The sequence below is a fragment of the Mus pahari genome, chromosome 8, assembly GCF_900095145.1.
Source record: "Mus pahari chromosome 8, PAHARI_EIJ_v1.1, whole genome shotgun sequence".
Taxonomy (NCBI): domain Eukaryota; kingdom Metazoa; phylum Chordata; class Mammalia; order Rodentia; family Muridae; genus Mus; species Mus pahari.
The window spans coordinates 14,394,454-14,416,591 of record NC_034597.1 but is presented as its reverse complement, the minus strand read 5'-3'; the positions used below and the strand labels follow the sequence as shown (position 1 = coordinate 14,416,591).

The following is a 22,138-nucleotide window of genomic DNA, read 5'->3' as shown; positions in this document are numbered from 1 at the left end:
GATTGGACACTGCTCAACTTGTCAATTACTAATAGAAACCAATTACAACATTAATGGAAATTGATTGAAACTTTGTTGTGTCATGCCTGTCCCAAAAAAAAAAAAAAAAAACTGAACAGGGAAAATGAGCTCTCTAGATAAACCAGTCCGGATTTAATGCTTTTCTGGCTCTTCTTACTTTTATAATGCAAAACTAATCCCAAACCACTTGTTCCACTACAGCCAAGATACTCAAAATTAAACTTCATATTTATACCTGACAACTTTACCCATGGCCTTAGTTCCCCCAGGGAAACCTGACTGATTTGATGGTTTTATTGTTGTTGTTGTTGTTATTTTTTTGTTTTCTTTTCATTTTATTTATTTTTTATTTTGTTTTTGTTTTTATTTGTTTGGTTTTAATAGCACACAGTGCTTAGAGCTGGTTGTTTTTCCTTCCTTGGAAATGAATCAACAAGGGTATCAATAGTACATGTCTGGGAATACTCTTAAAAAGAGCAGCAAAAGAAACACACCTGCCTTGTTTCTACTTACTAAAAATGTGTTGCCCTTCTAAATGAGGGCTGGCTGGCACGATTAACATTCTACCATAATATAATGATATCACTTTAAGTATGTGCCACTGCAGAACTGCAGGATCCCTATCCTCAGAGAACTTACAAATGGAATACCTGGAGATACACAGATCACTAAAGTACAGCACGGGATACCACAGAACATAGCACAAGCATTGTTGGTCCCAGCAGTGTTAGAAAGGAATTCAGAACAAGACCTTGGTGAAATTGGGAGTGGCTGCTGAACCGAGGCGCCTGTGAAGATGGAAGTTGATTTGACCCTTTAAGAATGGGATACACTTGGATAGACAGCACAGAGACAGAAATGGATGATCAAACAGCATCTGAGAGGTTGGGAAGATTGGTCAGTCAGTAAAGTGTTAACTTGCAAACAGGAGGACTGGTGTTGGATCTGATATACTCATTTAAAAAACAACAAAACAAGCCAGAAAGGACAACGTGCAATTGTAATCTCAGTGCTGGGGAAGCAGAGAAAGGCAGATCCTTAATGCTGGCCTATCTGTTAGTCCAGCCCACTTGATAAGCACCATAGCAAAGAGAGACCCTGACTCAAAATGGCCAGGTGAATGGCACCTGAGGTCATTGATCATCTGTCTTCCACATACATGAGTAGACATATACACACAGACACATACAAAAGTAGTCCACTGCTACCTGTGGTAGAAACAGATAACAGTATATACGGACTCAGACTTAAGATGGTTTGCCATGGACCCTCTTACTTTATAGTGGTATAGAAGTATAGCCACACAACTATTCTATTTTTAACTTTCATTAAATTATATGAGGTAGTCAACATCTAATTAGAAAATAGGCTTCAATTTGAATGATGATGCTCAAATACAGGAGTGTTCTGGGGAGGTTTAAGGTAGATGATGTTGAGCTATGAGGTTTGGTAAGTTAGAGGTTTTGAAGAACATGTTCAACTTAAATTCAGAGATTAATATGATACATGCAAATTATAAGGCAAGAAGCATCTGGATGAAAAGGGTCAGACTATACAACTGGATCCACTGGAAAAAAAAAAAAGTAAAACAGATGCTCCCAGATGAAAGAAATCCCTTTGGCAAGGGGAAGAGAGACACTGCAGATGGTCCATCCGCATTTCCTTCCCCCAAAAGATTCCCATCCATTATAAATCCAAGGCACCAGGTTAGATAATGAGAACTATGGACGATCTCCAAGACACTCCATTAAACTTAAGATTCTTGGACTCCTCAGTGGCACAGGAGCCACATGCATTGAACAGAAGCGAAACTTTGAACTTCAATCCGGTCTCAGTGGTGCAATGGTCTCTTTTGATGCTGGGCAGGGACATTGATGCTGCCTGATGTGAGCAGGAGCACCTGGCATGTTTCTGTCAGTATGATGTAGATACAGTTACTCAAGGAATGCCATGAGCTATGCAACACTTTTGTCACAAAGCAAACTTTGGAGTAGCTGATGCTGCCCAACTATAGGCTACACTGGGTGTTCTAAACACATTTAAAGCTAGGCTATGAGGTGCTATGAGGTTCTGCTGGCTCAGTGTGTTGAGTGGGTTTTCTTTTAAGCTTGCATTTAACACTTGCAGGGGCTTGACTGGGATGAACTCCACCATGATCCAGGGCATCTGTAACTTTGTGCTCTACCACTGATAACAGAATAACATGCTAGTAGCACTTTTTGATGTATGAAACACATTGGTCACTTTGGGAAAGAAGACGCCAGATCAGTCATCCATCACCATGATAATGTTTTCACATGAAGGAGCAAAATGCTGCTGTGGCATTATAAGCTGGGCAACATGGATTTGGATAGACACATTTTGGTGGGCAGGGGGAGGGGAATACAAGGTAAAAATCCAGGTAAATCCCCTAAGGCATTTCTACTCTGTTAAGATGTAAGGATTAGATTGCTGTCACTTCATGCATCATCTATATCATGACAATATGCCAGAGTGTGCCCCAGGTGTCTCAGACACATAAACAGGGAATCCTGAACTCCTAAGAGCCTCTGAGGGTTGGTTTCCACTGGAGTAGTGAAAACCACTTGACACAAAGGCACAAAAAGTCTGAGAGCCTGAAGCTCTGTCCAGTTTGACCTTGAATCACCACCCAACCCATCCTCCCTCTGGCCATTCTACAATGTGACCAAGAAACCTAAATTGAATGTTTGAACCTCTTAGCATCTAGTTTACAGAAGTGATGTTCTCTCCCAACCCTGAGGTCACTGGTTAATAGATGGGCTGGGTTCACTATTCAGGTTGTCTGAGTTCCAGCCGAATGTGCTTTCTCCTACCACAGGCTACTCTGTAATGTTCCAGCAACAAATTATCCCTATTAAAATGAGCTGAAAGAGCAGGTCATCTGATGAGCAGTCTCCAGAGGGAAGACCTACATCACTTTATCACCTCCCACACTGCGGTAACTATTGGTATTTATAAAATGATGGAGGCCCTGGCACTGGAAAATGTATACCATGGCAAGTCTTTGAGTGAGAGCCAGAAAAAGAATAAAAAGCTCTGAGTGACCCACTGCACTTCTCCACTGCTTCCTCAATTAACTCCAAACAGACTTTGTCTGGGATGGAGTGATTTAGTTTCAAGGCAAGGTCAGTCCCACACACCCAGAATAAAGATTGCCAAATATGCTTATTTGAGCTGAATTACATTTGGTGGTTTAATAATATGAATTTACTGCTTTTTCAATGGGGACTCTAGCACTGGGGAGAACTTTAAAATGCATCACACTTAAAACATAAAATTAAATTCAATTAACTTTTATTGGGAGGCTAATACACTAGTACCCTAGAGGGAGAAACAGCTCTCTTGCTTTCCCCAGATTTTCAAAGCAGGTTTCTGAAAGCCTGGCCAAAGATAGAGGATAGGATTGTTCCCCAATAAAGAACTTCATTGGTCAGTTTAGCATCTGTGCTGTCTTGATGAAGAAGCCTGGGCTGGTAGGCACCCAGTTAAAAGACTCCAGGGGCATAAAACCTAGAATAACAAATAGGTAGAGAATACCATGGATGAGCCTGGAGAGACAGCTCAGTGGTTCGGGGCACCGGCTGTTCTTGTAGAGGAACTGCCCTTAGGTCCAAGTACCTACACTGGGGGTTACCACCATCTGCCAAAACAGCTCAAGGTATCCAATGTCCTCTTCTGGCTTCCATGGGCACCGGGCACCAGGCATACATGTGGTGTACATACATATATGCAGGCAAAACACCCATATATACAAAATAAAAATAAAGAAACCTTTTTGAAAAAAAATATTTAGAAAGAGTGGGAATTTAAGAAAGAAAACACTTTATAAAAAAATTAAAGACAAAACAAACATGGGTTGAAGATCTGTATAAAATTCACCTACTTTCTTGTTGCCAAGACAAAATATAATCTATAAAAACACATAAATGTATGCATGCATATGTGTATACACATACCACAATTAGCCACATATTCGTATACATCTATTAGAGGTTCTAAGTCCAGGCTTTAATGAGCTCCTTACTACATTGAGATATTATAAGTTTGCAGACCATAAGAAATGGAGAGGCATTTCTTCCTTTGTGTCTCATAAATGGTCAGTTCAGACATAAGCAGTCTGGCTTGGGAAAAGCTGAATCCTGAACAGAATGGCCAACCGTATTCCACAGACAGAATGAAATCATTCACTTAATCCCTGAACACATGTTTAATGGATGTCAGTACATCTTGTGTTTTGTCCTAGGCACTAGAGGTTTATGAGCAAAATAGGCAGAAATACTATCAGTCTTGTAGCTAGTACAGAATTGGGGAAATACAGAAATCAAAAGCACTCCATGGTGAACCCCCTTCACTATCCTATTAAAATCCATTACAGACTCAATGTAGAGCCCAGTAAAATGTGCTAGCTCTTATATAGGTTTTCTGTGCAAACTGCCATGGCCTCTGTGCCTTAAAAGAGCACAGACTTACTGTTTGAATGTTAGCCATTTGTAAACAGGTCCTGGTAGGTGAAATCAAGCTGTTCCTTTTGGATGCTGTGAGGAGTAACAATGCTTTGAGTTGCCCCTGCCCTGTCTCTCCTGCATCTTTCTTTCTATCATCAAAGTGCACTCCCATCTCAGCCCTCTTCATCGTATCATCTCCTCTCCCTGTGACTCTCTCTGAGTCCCTCTAGCCAGTGACTGTGTTTGTACCAGGCCCATTTGAACAGCCAGAGCTCTTCAAGCTTTGACTGATGGCCTAGAGACACAATGCTCCCTTGCTCTCTTCAGCATTCCATGGTGAAAGACAACAAAACATTCGAGAATCAAAGATCACAAGAGTGTTCAAGGTCCGGGTTTCCAAGGGTAAGTAAGATGATGTACAGGAAACGTGTATCAAGGCAGACAACAAGCATCCAGCTACTGCTATTATTATGCCGTTGTTCTAAGTATTCAGTGAGCCTGGGCTTGAGCCCACGGCTTCGACTATGCAGACCACTGCAATGTCCAGAACTGTCTCTTCCCACTACTTAAATTATAGTCGGCTTTGTAAGTCCCTGCCTTGTTCATTCTCTCTGCCTCCTCAGCTAGGAGTGATGCTGTTCTCTTCCCTTCCAACCTCCAGTAATGTAAGCACCAACCATTTAGGACTATGTTATTACCATTGTCGTTATTATTATTACACACACACACACATACACACATACACACACACACACACACACACACACACACACGTATTGTGATGAGGGCAAAGATGTTTGTTCTTCTGCTTACTTAGCACAGAGATGAGGCCACAGTAGATACTTTTTTTTTTTTTTCCTTGATCACTAAGTGACTAAGTAGACTGGTTCCAGAGTTTAGTCCTCACGGGTCTGTATGAGAAGCACAGTTCCAATGTCACATTCAAGGGGAGCCAGCTGTGAGGTTCCCTGTTCCCCTACTACACTGCACTCTGACTTCCAAAATGAAAGCAATCCCCATCTTTTCCAGACATCATGAACATGATGATGCCCGCCCAACCAGGATGAGGACGGCTTCTGGCCTCCATTTGTGTGCCAGGTAGCATAAGTGTCTGCTATACACCCGGGGGAAGGCAAACAGGACACAGACTAGAACAAAGAGCTCACACCAGTCAAAGCCAGTTTGAGCCAGTCTGTGCTGCTCTGAGAACTCCACCCCCCCCCCTTCCCAGCTGGCAAGAGGACAAGAAGAAGATCATTGACTTCAATCTTTGGCCTCCTAACCACGAAAGGACTTGTGAAGGTGAACGGTTTGCAGACGAAGGGGGATATAAAAGAGACAAAACCAGGATAAAAATTAAATAAAAAGTAGCTGTCTTAAACTGTAATTGCAGTCCTCTGCTGAGCACGCTTGCAGATATATAAATGTGATTTACCATCAGCTTGCAACTACAAATCAGGTCTTGAGAAACACTTGTGCTATGAAATTGTTTAATCTCATCAAGCTCTGCTTTCACAGCAAGCCATAAATCACGGAGTCTTTGTTATCATAGACCTCCACCAGCGCCTCTCTGGCAGGCCATGGATCGTGGGTATATATAATCTTGACTGCACAAACACTGGGGTCGACGCAGGCTGAAATACTTTCATAATAGCCACTGTGCAGCTGCTGGAACACAAGCCCATGATGGATATCTCATTTCCTACAGTCGGCATCTATTTCGAGCAAATTATTACCACATAAATTTCTTGTCAACAGAAACGGCCAATTAATTAAGTTAAAAATTTACTTGTGATCACATCTACAAACCAAATAGAACGGCAAGGCAATTTTCCAGTTACTGAATATACTGCAGGTCAGTTTAATGAATAATTTTTAACTTTGTCATAAACTCAAAGACAGGCTAATATCTCCAGAAAACTGAATGGAGACCAGCTGCCGACAGATTTACACAAAATATATTTATGGGGAATTTGATTGCTGACATCTGGGGACAGAAATAAACTTTCTATAATTACAGAGACATCTTTGCCATATATATGGATTTCTTTCACCCAAAAATGCAAATATGTCCTCAGGAAGGGTATATTTATATGTTCAGGCAGGGCTACAATGGGGTTCGATGGCTTTTGGAGAAATCATTGCATTAAATTTCTTTGCTAGTGATGGGTTCAGTATCATACGGAGAGACAAAATCATGGGCAAAGACCTGTTTATCACTGACCCACACCTGTCCCAACCCCAAATCAGTGCTCTCTCTCTCTCTCTCTCTCTCTCTCTCTCTCTCTCTCTGAGGTGCTATGCCACTTGGCACATGTCCTGCAGTATAAGCAGCACTCAGAGGCTTTGTCAGGTAAGGCAGAGGGACACAGATTCCCCATATAGCTGTGCTGAACCAGATCTGCTTGGAAAATCAGGCCAGCAGAGGGCCCTATATAATTCCTCGTCTAACCATGTGTTTCTGAACTGAAGGAAATCCATGGTGTGTGTGGGGGGGGGGGGGGGCAGCGGTATGTGTGAGTGTGTGTGTAGGGGTAATTGTCCAGTTGAGTTATGGGCTATGGGTACAGGGACACATGGCAGATTTGATTACAGATAGGGATTTACTCAGCCAACCACTTGTGAGAGGTAGAATTATGACTTTCATGAGGGCCATCCCCTTACCTGACATATGGAGAGCATTCAAGGTCCTCCAAATCATCACTCCCGTCTGTCTCTAACAGGTCCTTTGACCTTGTCTCTAGCCTGCCACTGCTACATGAGATAATCTCACAGCACGCCGTTGGCCTTTATGTTGCCATGACTCTGAGCCAACAAAGGACCTTTACATTTCTAGTCCACTTCCCATCATCTTTCAACTTTCTAGCTTGAAGATGGTCTCCATGGCTCCTTGACAGTATAAGAGACTATGGCTCTTCATTAGGACATATCCTTACACCTAGAACTTGAGAGGCCATGATGTTACCTCAGCCAGAAAGGGCAGTAGTGAGTTCCAAGTCAGTGAACTCTTCAAGGAGAGATAGCAGGCAACCACAGGGTGGGGGTGTTGTCATTAGACTGAAGTTCTGTTGGAAAGGACTTCATTAGTTAGGGCTTCTCAGCCCAGGAGTCCTGAATGCTAGCATGGTTGTGTGGAAGGTCCTTTTGGCAAGCTTCTTGAAGAGTGGAGTTGTTTGACTCGTGTTTAGTTTTCTAACTACAAATCCCAGGACCTTACAAAAAGGACAGGATCTCTATAAAACCTTCTGAAGGTGGGTCTTACGCAGTATTCACAAATGCCACCTTCAACTCTTGGTGGCTTTAGATATCATTGCATCATTATCGTGTGTCTGAACAGCATTGATTGTAGGCCATTCCGTTTAGGACACTCCGTGGAAGCTGAGAAGTCCTGGATGTTGACTACATCCCCCAGCTAGACCAGAGCTTAACTGAGGAAACCGACCACTCGGTAAACTCACAGGACAGTGTAAATAGTCAGGCTAAATAAATGAGTGGCCAACTCGCAAACACAAAATAGAAAACAAATCTTAAATAAATGGCACTGATAATTGCAAGCATCAGGTGGACAGCACAAGGTTTTTTCGTTTCAGAACATTAAAGGTAGCAGTGATCCTGCAGAAACTTTCACTTGACCACTGTAGAGACGAAGCCTCCCATATCAAGCTGGATCAGCTTGCTCAAAGTCACTAAATGATAAAGTCCCCAAACACCTGAATAGCTTCCCATGGCTCTCTAAATCCATCACTCCCATGTCCCACAGGCACTTCATTTTTCCTGGTTAACACTTGTACCTTCAACGTGATCATTAGCCCTTGTTCTTGGGCCCAGGACTAAACTACATGTGCCCCTCATGCAATTTTCTTTTTGACAAAAGACATTTTCAAAGTTTTCTCTTTGGCAAGGATCTGAAATGCAAAGACATTACCTAAATATTCATTGAATTATTTTGGATAAATGACTTTAGATTGTCAGAAGCCCTTCTTCTCCTGAAACACACACATACACCGTGTGTTAAGAGTACAGATTGCTTGGACCCATATCTTAAGTGACTAACTATGACCTCTGGGCTGATTGCTTAATCGTTCAATGCCTGTTTCAGTGTCTATGACATACCACAAAAGTGATAACCTACCTCGGGGTTTCATCAATGGTATATAGCACATATAACATTTTAAAACAATGCACACAGGGGTTACTTGATATTTTTCTAGCCCCTAGCCTATATATACTTTTGGTAGACTAAATCTACATACATGCTACCTGATGATTGTTTATAGTATATTCTCTTGCCTTTTACTTACTTTGCTGATGTTGTATGAAAGAACTATTAGGGCCATGGTATTGATGGTAGTAGATACTCAGTTTTTGTTTTGTTTTGTTTTGTTTATTTTTGGTTTATTTTTGCCTCTGTTATGCTGCAGGCACTGCTACAAACACCTTACATTTGTTATCAACATCCATAGGAGGCAAATATTCTTATTATCTCTGAATTACAGATGTGACCTAGAAAGGTTAAGTCACTTATCCAAGAACATATAGTTATAATTGGTCCAACCGGAGGCTGGCACACTCACATGCAGAAGTGTGCAGTTACTGCCTCTGATTTGCACTTTTTATCCCCAGGTTCCTCTCCTTAGTTATTGCTCCCAGTTCTAGATATTCTATGGTTTTTTTTCTAGAATATTTTAAATAATTTTTTCTTATCCTCAAGGGTTTTACAATTAGATCAAATAAAAAAGTATAAATCCATGTGAAAAGCACCATTTGATAAATCCTAAACTAGTTCAGATCCACTCTGTTGTCAGGGTGACTCATCTCTGGTCAGTGAGGTAGCTTCTGAGAGTGTGTCTAATAACAGCACCAAGTCTCTATGGGAAGAGGTTATGCAAAATATTGCAGGGAAGTTCAATTAGCTTGTGAGTTCAAGTCTGCAGCCGACATTATTGGCAGTTGGGAGGAGGGAAAAAGACAGAAGAGGCTTCGTAGTGTGCTTTTGTCAAATTAGATTCAAGATTTCTGTAACAGAAAATGTTTCATCACAGAGACAGTGGCCGAGAAACATGGGCGAATTGCACACATGCTGCGTGAGCATCCCTGACAAACGCAGGTAATAGCTGAGGGTGACTCACTGCTGACTGTCAGGTTATCTAGCTGAGGGTCACTGCTCCAGTGTCAAGGTCAGGATGAGACCAGAGAACAAAGAAACAATGAAGAAACCCTGCCTCCTCAACTGACCAGTGACAATTAGTAGCAAGCAGGTGAAATGTGAGATAATTCTATCATAGTCCGATATGTACTAAGCATGTAATAATTTATAAAGTACCTTCATGGTCATTGTCCCATTATATTTTTATGGTATTCCATTCATTAATTACCAGACCTTTAGAACTTCACTTTTTTAAGGAACATATTTCCCATGATTTCAGAAAAGATGCCTGGTACAATTTGGGTGACTCACACATGCACAAATAAACACTCAAGCTTGCTCACTGAGTTCTCATCACAGATGCAATCTAAAAGAGCCCAAAAGCCTCATGGATCTCTCCATTCAAAGAGCCTTTGTTCCAGCTGAAGAGAGATGGCACATGCACAGCAGTGGCTCAAAGTTAACTACTGGTACAAAGGGTCCTGAATGGTGTGATAAGTGCTGCTCATTTTCAGATAGGCAGAGATGACAGTCAGACAGGATGTTCAAGAAACAATCATGGGCTGGAGAAACAGCTTCATGGCTTAGAGCATGAGCTGCTCTTCCAGGGGACGAGAGATCTGTCCTCAGCACCCGAATCGCATGGCTCACGATGGCCTGTAACTCCAGCTCCACGGGATCTGTCATTGACAGCCTCTATAGGCACCTGTACTCATGTACACACATACATAATTTAAAAAGTAGATAATCTTTATAAAAAAAAAAACCTGAAAGGACAGAAACAAATCATACAAGGTCAAGGACTTCTCCTAAGCCCTAAAAAATCCTTAGGAGAGCTCTGAACAAAGCATGAGGCTGCATATTTGACAAGCATAGCAAGTCATACATTTTATTATTCACTCTTAAAAATTGCTTAAATATCTAAAATGAGCCTGACACAGACTATATTCCACTTACCCAAAATAAAATTAAAAATAACATCCCTCCCCAGTAACAGAATAGAAACCATCAAAGCAAGGGAGAAAAATGAATGGTACAAAATTTAGAAACTGAAATTTGACGAAAGAGACAAAAGATTCTGGGGTTGATCTGAAGGGCAGCATGGCTCATGTCTAAACAACACCATAGATCATCAGGCATTACACAGAGATATCACAAAACCCTCAAGTTTCTCATGACTAGCCCTAAATCCAGAAAGAGGTAAACTCTAGGTAAATAATCTTATCTTCTAATTCTTCCAAGAAAGAAGTAATTCCAGGGAAAAAATAGACCAGACCCAGGAGATTAAGACGGGGATAGACTCACTAATGGACACAATGATTCCAGGACTACTCATGGAGTTTGGGCAATAATTCAAAGCACAAAAATAAAGCCTGAATATAGTTCTGAAGAGCATCAGTTGAGAGAGAGGGAGAGAGAGAGAGAGAGAGAGAGAGAGAGAGAGAGAGAGAGAGAGAGCGCAATGTTTCCTAAAGATCACAACCCTTTTTAGCTGAACCAGCCTCCTCCCCACACCAAGATAAGACATGCAACACTTCTTCTCAGGCCAAAACTTGGAGCATAAGGGACGTGTGTCAGACACAAATAGGACGATGATGAAAAGCTCATTCTCAATGCTCGGACACGAGCAGAGAGAAGAGAGACAACATAACAAGTGTGTAGATCTGGTAGAAAACATCAGACCGGAGAGGGAAGACGGGAGCTTACCAACCAAATGACAATGGTGCATCAGCTCAGGCAATGGGCGCAGGGCGGGGGACCACAATAGCTTTATACAGGATGAGTATGACTATGACTTTAATAAGAGAAGGGCTCCCATGAATACGTTTAATTGAATGACAGCTTTAACTTCTGCATGGTGGGATTAAGTGACTATAACACATATTCACCCCTTACTGATTAAAACTAAAACCCTCACAAGACACTAGAATCCTTAGGATGCTGACAATCATACAAAAGCAGGTGGACTATACACAGGTAGCTACTAACATATGAGTTTGGGGCTTGCTTTATTTTTTTAATGTGGTGTTGCCTCAACCAGGAACAACTAGGAACTGAATAAAAATTTAAAAATAGAGATGCAGTCATTAAAGGGTGCTCTGAATTCACGCTAATATTTCATGCCTAAAAAATACTAAATAATTATGACATAAGAAGAGAGAAGGTCATTGTCACGGACATTGTGAAAATGATGCCATAACTAAAATCAATTCCGAGGTGCTGCAAATGAGGACCTTGTAGGTGATCCTACCTAAAATTGGGCATATTAGTCATTTGCGGTGCATCCTTGTTTGTTATAAGTTGTTAAGTTTCAGGCGTTAGAATAAGTTACTAATCAATTCTTAACTACTATGGTGGTAGAAATAACTAAAAATGCCAGTGAAGTATCAGTTTCCAAAGTCAGTTCCACAGTCTTCAAGCATAAATACCACAAACATAAAATTCAACAAAGTACCAGGGAGCAGGAAAGGTTCAAATGTGTCAATCACTTTTTCAAGCATCCTTAACTTAACATTTAACATCTTTAATTTAAGTCACTTTCCTTATACAGTTCAGTGTGCAACTCTCTCCCTTGGCTGCAGATATCCAAAATTAATTAGTCAGAAGCTAAAGCAAAGTCTTGTAGGGCTTTGGAACTTCCACCCTAAGGTAGGTATTGAACTGCAAATGAGATGAAAAATAGTAATTCCATGAGGTAAAGACAGCTTCCAATCTCTGAGGACTTTACTCAGGTCTCCCTTTCGGTTTCCCAGCATCCATCTGGGAGCATACTCTCCACTATGGGACATCTAGGTCTCTTTTGTATCTATTGAACCTATAGTTATTGTTAAAATGAGATCATAGGAAACCAGTATGGATAATCAATACAGCTAAAAGAGAGAAAATACATATTTAATCACTAGCTACAAAGAGCATGCCCTTGCTACCACAGTTAAAACATTTATTCTGAACAAAACCCAGGAATTTATTATTTTGTTTTGTTTTGGTTTTTAGGGCAGATGTTTTATAAGGGGAAAAAATATTTTTAGTTGCCTGTAGATCTGTAGGAAGACAGTTCAAGAACTTGTTTTAAATGTCACCAAGAGAGTCCACGGTGGGGCCACAGCTAATGGCCGCTGTTGTGACTCTTCTCACTGCACTTACCAAATCAATACGAGTAATAATTGTTACTGATGGTGCCCTTACCATTGATTAAACAGGACAATTAAATAGCCTGTGTTAAGTCACACAACTTTTAGGTGACATCATGGCGTCAGTGAAAAACATTTAGTGACTACTCCCTACTCCTTACCCAGTGGATTGGATGCAGAGTGGGTTTCGTTTAAGAGCTTCTGTCCTAAGACATGAAGGCTTTCTGAGCTATTCTCACTGGAACTTTCCTCTGCTGTTTGTTTGTTTGTTTGTTTGTTTCTCTCTGATGCTGCCTCGGCTGGGACAATGCATGGTGCGATGGATCACATCATGGAGGGGATTAAAGCGTTCGTGATGAGGTAAGGTCGCAGTCCTGGCAGAAGGAAAAACAAGATGCTGCAAACACAAGAATGGGTTGAAAACAAGAAAATACTAATGAGACTGAACAAACAAAAATACAAGATAGCATAGTTTCCGAATTCCTTTCCAAACCCCACCTTTCCATGGTGAACTAGGTTTGGGCCACACTGACCTTGCTTTCCCATAAAAGATACTGACTTCTGACTTGTACCTTAGTGCCAGAGTTTTCTTTGCCTGTGTTCTACTTAGAGAGGTTTAGTTCTCAGCGTAACTTAATCATGTAGGTTCCTGCCCAAATGCCCTTGTAAGAGAAGCCTTCTAAGTATGTATGTATGTATGTATGTATGTATGTATGTATGTATATGTATGTGCATGTATCCCTACATGGGTGATCATCCCAGGTGGAGGAGCCTCTCCCCTCAAGTAGATACTTTCTGCCACATAGTTCTACCTCCATTCATGTGAGATGTTAGTCAGTGTTAGAAAGGACTTTGTATACCTGCTTCCATGCTTACTGCCTTACTGAATTTATTCAATATTAATGGGATGAGAACAGGGGCCTCTTCACTACTGGGAACATTCTCTGAGTCTATTATAGAATATGAACACAAGAGATAGTCTGTGAATGCTAATGTGGAAAGAAAATGTAAGAAGTTGATAAGTGACTAGAATGAGTGGGAAATGTACTACCATTTACCTGGAGGTCACTGTTTCTAGATCTCCCTTAAGACCATGCATGGAAAGAATAAGATCCTAGTCCCGGCGATGGCTGCAGCTGGTTCTGCTGCCGTGTCAGGGGCCAGGACCCCAGTGGCGGGGGGGCCCACAGACTGCGACCTCTTTGCCGAGAGGCTCCTGGAGTTCCTGTGACCCGCTATGCAGCCACTCGACTCTCACATACAGAGAAAGTCAAGCAGAGGTCCAGGAACAAATTAACCTAGCTACAGAACTGTGCCGGATCAATGAGGATCAGAAGGTGGCCCTGGATCTGGACCCTTATGTTAAGAAGGTGCTAATGCCAAGCGACGAGATGTCTTGGTCAACAGTATTTTTACGGAATGCACAGGAACGACTAAGGTGGTTAAACTCCAGTGTGTCCAAGGAAACAGCTCGCAGGAGAGCCATGCTGCATTCAGGAGTTTATCCTCCTGGTTCTCCAAGCAGATAAGCATGGGCCGGTGACCTGATTATACAAGCACTGTTCTCCAACGGCTTTGTCTGGTAGACATGAGAAGATTCCAGGAAAGTCTCTCTAGACCTTCGATTTGTTTGCACTACGTACTCATTCATGTAGCCGCCTCAAGGAACATGCATAGAGCAGGACTGTTTCCTACAGAACCTCCATTACAGCTTGTCCTTTCAAGAATGAGCCTTTACCTTTTGGGCTTTGTTTCTTGAGACAAGGTGTCAATATGTAGTCCTGGCTGACCTCAAATACGTCCCCTTGCCTTAGCCTCCTGAATGCTGGGATTATAATAGGCATGTGTCAGGGTGCCTGGCTCAAGCCTCTATATATTTTCCCCCAGAGAATGTTAAGTAAATTAGGCATTATGTGGTAGAAAAATGAGAAAACACCAGAGATTTAGTGAGAAAGTATACTCCCACTTCTCCCCCTCTGCTTCACCACAGTTCCTCTCAGAAGGTAATAACTTCCCAGAATCATCTTACGCATGTTTAATGTCTAGGTTAACTCCTATTAACAAGTATCGAAATTGTTGACTTCACTACTACCAAAGGAGAGCATGACAGATAACATGAGGGTCCAAGGTCAAGGGCAGAGCCCTGACAGTCCTTTTGTGATTTGTTTGTTTAGACGACATATTTTAAGGGCTAGAGGGATGGCTCAATGGTTAAGAGCATTGATGGTTCCCAGCACCCACATGGTGCAATCTCTAACTCTAGTTCCAGGGGAATCCAATGCCCTCGTCTGGCTATTTGGGACCCAGCACACACACAGGGATGCAGTTATACATGCAGGCAAAACATCCATTCTCATAAAATAAAAAATTAAAAACTACATATTTAAGCGCATCCTTTCCAGGCTTAGCCAGCCAGTGTGAACCATACTGTCACTCCTATCACTGGGGCCTGGGCAGAGTTTCCTTTACCTGTAACTTCACTTTGTTTACAATTGAGGATCTAGGTAAAGTCAAGGTAAATAATTTATCCTCTTGGCCACCCTGGCTTCACTATGTTAATATTAAGTATTGCTCAGCATTATTAAATAAATGCTTGTACTGGTTATTTAAAAAAAAGAAAAGATCCTAGTCCCATCTCTTACTGCTGAGGTAATCTTGAGGCCATCAGGAATTACTTAACTTTTATATCTAATCTTATGATCAGATTTAGAAAAAAAAAACTATGAGTGTATACAAGAAGAATCTAGCTTATGTAAATGTGTAAGAAATAGTTCTACAATTTTAATGAATACTTTCATTGCATTTTCTACATACCCTGAAGAGTCTTCAGGAGCAGGGGACCTTTGAGTGTGGGTATAATCTTACACAACCTATTTAACCAAGATTACTTAATGCCTGTCTAGAGATATTCTCTTCTCTGTCACTATATCATGCAGCCAAGAAGCTCAATAACCTACTTATCCCATTCACCAATATGCACCAGCAAATTTACAGCATCCACCTATGTATGACCCACCAGCCACTTTTCATCACAGTCATGAGTGTCCTTTATGAATAACTTGGATGTGGGAAAAGAAAGTTTCCACTGTTGAGAGCTAAAGAGGAGGCGTTTAATTCCAACAGTATTAGGTTGGTGGATGAGGCAAATCAAAGCACGTAAAATGTATTGGACATCATACAAGAGCAACAGGGAGAGGGTCAAGGAGATGCGGGATGGCTGCAGAATAACTGGCAGCACATCAGAGTGTGCCATGGAGGCTGGGAAGCTTGTTCCCTTGATGATTGCTTTATGTCATTGTTGGTGCTCCTAGTCCATCAACGACGACCCTGGAAGCAGCAAACCTCATCATCAGAAGGGAGGAAATGTAAATTTCAAAATAGATATATAAATATCCAGTGACTCTGGGGTTCCATTAGTCATTTATATGCTTGACTTTGGAATGCAAAAATGTAAATCTAAGGCACTTGCCCAGTCAGAAGTCACCCAGGGTTCATATAATAATCCTGTGACAAGGGCTAACCCAGTGATGGGCAATAAAAGCTAGGAGGCCAATAAGCTCACCAAACATACCAGGAAAAAAAAAAAGCAGGGAAGAGATACACTCTTAATCTCTAAGTGACTGAGAGTGACTGACCAACTAATGAAGTCCATCCCACAGAGTCAAAGATTTCCCAGATGCAGTTGAGGGCAGAAGGACAGAGATGATTTACTCATGGACAAAATAAATTAAAAAATGCTCTTATAAGCAGAATGCTTCAAAGCTTAGGGAATACAACCTGCTTTCTGATTTAATGCCATTCTAAAGCTGCTAGCAACAGACACACTGCAGGTGGCCACTTGTTTACACTAAGGCAAGTGGCATCCATGACACAAGCTCTCCTAACAAGATCCTTAAACACAGATCATTATGAGTTATGGTACGTTGAGTTGGAGCTAACTTCACAGGAACGAGGAGAACCAAAAGAGAACAGGCAGAAGTGCCACAATGCCAAAGAGATGGGATGTCTTGGAGGCAGCTCCGTGGAATGAAACTGTAGAAGCTTGCACCAGCCCAGTCACTACTGTACATAGAGGGGAGATGAACAGCGTATCCAGGAAGGATCTATCATCTATTTTACTCTGCTCAGTGCACAGTTGGAGCTAGGACATTGGAGACAATCTCAAGATTACATGGTTGAGGGGAAAAGCATTGCTAGCCAGGCACCTAACCTTACTGACTCCTAGTTCATCTCCTGGTCCTTCCTACCAGGGAGCATCTTCACCAGTGTATCTCCTTATAATCTATGAAAGCAACAGGCATGCATTCTATTACTTAGCCTAAAAGTTATCCTTCTAAAGTTTGAGGATTAGAGAAACGAGTGACACCCTAAACAAGAATAAGGCAAGAGAGTCAGGAATGAATAGATGGATCACAGAAGTGAATAGATGGATCAGCATTTGGTGCCCCACACCTGTAATTGTAGCACTCAGGAAGTAGAGGCAAGAGAATCCAGAGTTCAAGACTATCTTGTCTATAAAGCAAATGAGGCCAACCTAGGTTACATACAACCCTGGTTTTAAGTAATAAACTATAACAAGGGGACACTTTCTTGGTTAGATAACAGGCCATCCAATAAAAAAAAAAGCAACATGGTGTCATATACAGGTTACCAAATTTTGACATTTTGGTTAGTGGGATCCCATAGAACACTGAAAACATTACTCACATTGCTCTTGGTTACCCTCTAGAACTTAGAAGCGAGACCCTACTGCTAAAGACAGTTACCTAGATAGGAACCCTTCAGAAACTAGTGTAACAACTGGCATGGAAAGAAAGATATGTTCACTGATATATTAGAGGCACAAATGTTAAAGAAATAACCAACCAATGTCTGCTTAATTTTAAAGCTCACTTTGTAAGATGGAACTTATTCCATATGCTATTAACTGGGCCAAAACCTCATTGTTGGCTAGATCATAGGCCCTATGGGGAAACTTTGAAGTATTGTTCAGCTATTAGGATATAATAGTGAATTTCCTCATATGTTTCCATCTTTCCATAGCAGATCTATCAACCCTCACCAGAGAAGCTCCTTTTTACAACAGATGAAAATTACAGAGACCCAAAGCTAGTCAATATGCAGAGAAGAGTGTGTGAGTGCTCAACTCTAAACGGGACATTTAGCTTCCTAATTCTAATGTGAAATTGTATAAATGTCAGTCATTTGCCTTCTGAAAAGATAACGGGGTATTTCTTAAAGCATCTCAACGCTACTTTGTACTTTTGTAACCAATGTAGCATTAATTAGTACTTAACTAACTGAATAAAGGTCTAATACACAGAGCTTATATATGAGATGCAGTACAACATATTTCCAACACAGAATTTCATAGAGCTAAGATGAACCACCTGTACTATGTACCTTTACCACTTTGTGCTTTCTGATCTGGAAAATGGAGACAATAACTAAGCTTCATTCAGACAGTGTGAAAGCTAAGTTAGATAGATAATAAAGAACTCTATGCAGCAGATGGCAGTTAGATGGCCCATCTTTATTTTTACGAATATTTTTTATTATACTTCATTGGATTAATAAATGCCAAGGGGATCTGGTAAAAACACACTTCTGAATCATGTATGTAATGACATATCCAGAGATAAATAAATCGTGAGAGTTCTATTATGGTTCTATAGGATTCTAACTATCTATTCCTCGATGGGGTCATCATATGTGACATTATGGACTGTGGTGGAAGACAGTAGCTAGTGTCTAGTTGGAGGAAATGGGTTACTTATTGGGTGTGTATGTGTATGTGTATAACTATGTGATCACATACATGAGTTTATGTGTACTACATTTTCTTTCAGGAGCACACAAAAGTCAGATCTTTCCAGAAATGGAGTTATAGGTGGTGGTGAGCCACCATGTGGGTGTTAGAAACTGAGCCCAGATCTTCATCAAGAGCAGTACTCACTCTTATCCACTGAGCCATCTCTCCAGCTCTTCTGGGCTCCTTTTTATTTCCCTTTACTCAGCTTCCTGTTCACTGGGAAGTGAAGGATAGCCACACACTTCCAGCCACCATGATTTCTGCTTAAATGTTTGGATTACATATCTATTAACTGAAATCTCTGAAACTATGAACACATGAGGTTGCTTCTGTGGGGTGTTTGGTCACAATGATGATAATAGTAATCAATACACTTGCAAATTCCAGCAAAGCAATATAGACTTTGGGGAAAGAGTTGGTCAATAAAGATCTCCAGTGTGTGTCAGGGACTAAGAGATAATCCTGTCCTTGCAAAGAAACATTGCATGGAGAAGCAGGTAGAAACATTCAGATTCTATCAACATAGGAAAAACCTGTGGGTTATTTTTGAAAGGCTACTATTAATATTAAACTTTATTATGCACTTTGACAATCACCTCTTTTGTTACTGTCCCCTTGAATCCTCTCAACAACTCACAGAAGTAAACACTTTTAATGTCTCATTTTCTAGACTAGTTCATTGGGGCCTCAAGAAGCAAGGTCAAGTGTCACATCATGACTGAGGGTCATTTCCAGAACTCAAAACTCAAGCATTCTAACTTGTGACCTTGACAACTGTGTCATTATCTATTCCCATTTGGGAATCTCGCAAATGATTTATTTGCTGGTCCTTGAAAGAGGACCTGTCAAAAGCAGAAGTAAACAGTCTGGAACCTTCATGGCTACCATCCATTTCGTCTAACAAAGTATATGAGCTTTTTAGTCCATGAGTCAGGTTATCATAGATGAACTAAGACATTTCTCACTTATGGATGAACTAATAAGAATGTTAAGTCAGCATTCATGGAAAAATAAAGGTACCACCTTGCATTCACAGTTAGTAACGTTTACTTCCCTTGAGACTCAGCCTAGGAGGGCAGAGCTCTTCAGTATAAACAGTGAGTTGTACTTCAATCCTTTCACCTGCTTGTTAGACATGCAAAGCTTCCAGTCCAGATAGAAATTAAGGTACAGCTCCTGAGGGGAATCCCTAGGTGAAAAGGAGAAAAGTCTTGAATGTTTCCAAGACAATGAAGCTAGATGCCTTGAGTTTGAGTTTGGAAGGCATGGTGGCCTACTACCCAGCAGGCAGTGGTACTTAAGGAAAAATCACATAGCCCAGAACTAACTGAACTTTCTAGTGCCTGATTCTTAACACAGCAGTCTACTTTCAGTCTTGTTGCTAGAGCAATAATGGAAACGGAGGCCTCTAAGAGAGAACTTTAAACACCCAGCCTTTCTTTTGGAAATGAGGTTTCTCATTAGAGAGGTGATAAAGAATTGAAACACTTAAATGATGGGGAAAGATTTAAACAGGACCAGTTCAATAATTTTCCTACTTTTGCTTTCTATTTTACACACACACACACACACACACACACACACACACACACACACACACACACAGTGCTCCTGCTCTGGCCCCGGAGGTCATGAGGATCAAATATAAATTTCGAGAGTTGAAAAGAGAGAAGCTATTCCAAATGATTCAGAGGATAACTGTCACTAGAATTAATATGGTTGGAATGTTTAAAATTGCCACAGGTCCCTTCATTTCTGAAAGGTGTCAAGCTCCCGTCTTGGAAGGTGAGTGCCTGTCTATGATACCAGGATGAAGTGCTACGCTGTCACAGGCAGCTGCAGGAAAGGGGAAAGCTTATTTAATTTACTGAACCTCACGTAGAAATTGGCAAGGATGAGCTCCAAAGGTAAGCATGGGGGAGGATTCTTATCTCTCCCCATTTGCCACATTACTAGAATGTTCCGTTCAATTTCTCCCTCTCTGTGGTATCTGATCTTCCTCTGCAGTATTCTTCTCTCCAAAAGTGAAAGCAGACCAGACATAAGGATTGGGAATGAAGCCCTTTCCAGAGGGCCAAAGTGCCTCTAACGTAGGGGAGCACAATCTAATCTACTCTACTGCCATCTGGACAGACACTGTGAGGCCAACCAAGTTGCCTCAAATCCCAGCAGCTGACAACCATACTGATTTGTCCCACAATAAACCATTTGGCATTCAAACTCTCTCCGAAAAGAAATAAAAGCAATGAACCAGAATTCTGAGATTCCCCCCCCCTCTGTGTTCATGTGTGTGTGTGTGTGTGTGTGTGTGTGTGTGTGTGTTTCCATAATGAGCATGAAAGCATAGACTCCTAGACTCATGCATGAGCGCACATGTAGCAATATGGGTACAAGCACGTGAAAGCTAGAGGTTTATTTGGGGTATCTTGCTCAATTGTTCCCCAACTTATTTTTCACCCAGGGTCTCTCACTAAAACCCAAACGCACTGAATTCCCTACATTTGCTAACCAGCAATCCCCCAGGACCCTCTGCTGTCTGCCTTCCCAGTGTCAAGGCATGTGCTGCTGCGCCAGGCTTTGTATGTGGGTGCTAGAGAGTCAAACTAAGGTTTCCAGGCTTCTGTAATGAGCATTTTAGCCACAGAGTTCTTTCGATCCCTTGGATCTCCTTTATAAAGTGAGTTTGCGCTCTGGAAATCAGTCTGGCGGTTCCTCAGAAAATTGGACATAGTACTACTGGAGGATCCAGCAATACCTCACCTGGGCATATATCCCGAAGATGTTCCAACTGGTAATAAGAACACATGTTCCACTATGTTCATAGCAGACTTATTATAATAGCCAGAAGCTGTGAAAGAACCCAGATGTCCCTCAACAGAGGAATGGATACAGAAAATGTGGTACATTTACACAATGGAATACTACTCAGATATTAAAAACAATGAATTTATGAAATTATTCGACAAATGGATGGATCTGGAGGGTATCATCCTGAGTGAGGTAACCCAATCACAAAAGAACTCACATAATATGTACTCACTGATAAGTGGATATTAGCCCTGAAACCTAGAATGCCCAATATACAATTTGTTTTTTTGTTTTTTGTTTTTTCGAGACAGAGTTTCTCTGCATAGCCCTGGCTGACCTGGAACTCACTTTGTAGACCAGGCTGGCCTTGAACTCAGAAATCTGCCTGCCTCTGCCTCCCAAGTGCTGGGATTAAAGGAGTGTGCCACCACCACCCGGCTCCAAGATACAATTTGTAAAACACATGAAACTCAAGAAGAAGGAAGACCAAAATGTGGAGACTTCACCCTTCTTGTCCAAGATACAATTTGTGTAACACATGAAACTCAAGAAGAAGGAAGACCAAAATGTGGAGACTTCGCCCCTTCTTAGAATTGGGAACAAATCTCCCATGGAAGGGGTTACAGAGATAAAGTTTGGAGCTGAGACCAAAGGATGGACCATCCAAAAACTGCCCCCCAGGGGTCCATCTCATAATCAGCCACCAAACGCGACACTATTGCATACACCAGCAAGATTTTGCTGAAAGGACCCT

The 22,138-nt window shown here is 41.4% G+C and overlaps 1 protein-coding gene and 1 pseudogene across 2 annotated transcripts in view; one reads left to right on the top strand and one right to left on the bottom strand.

Moving 5' to 3' along the window:
- Positions 1 to 22,138, bottom strand: part of Lrmda (leucine rich melanocyte differentiation associated) — a 1,022,231-nt gene that overhangs the window by 240,008 nt on the left and 760,085 nt on the right. The gene's annotated exons all lie outside the window — the stretch shown is intronic.
- Positions 13,891 to 14,293, top strand: LOC110325451 (annotated as a pseudogene).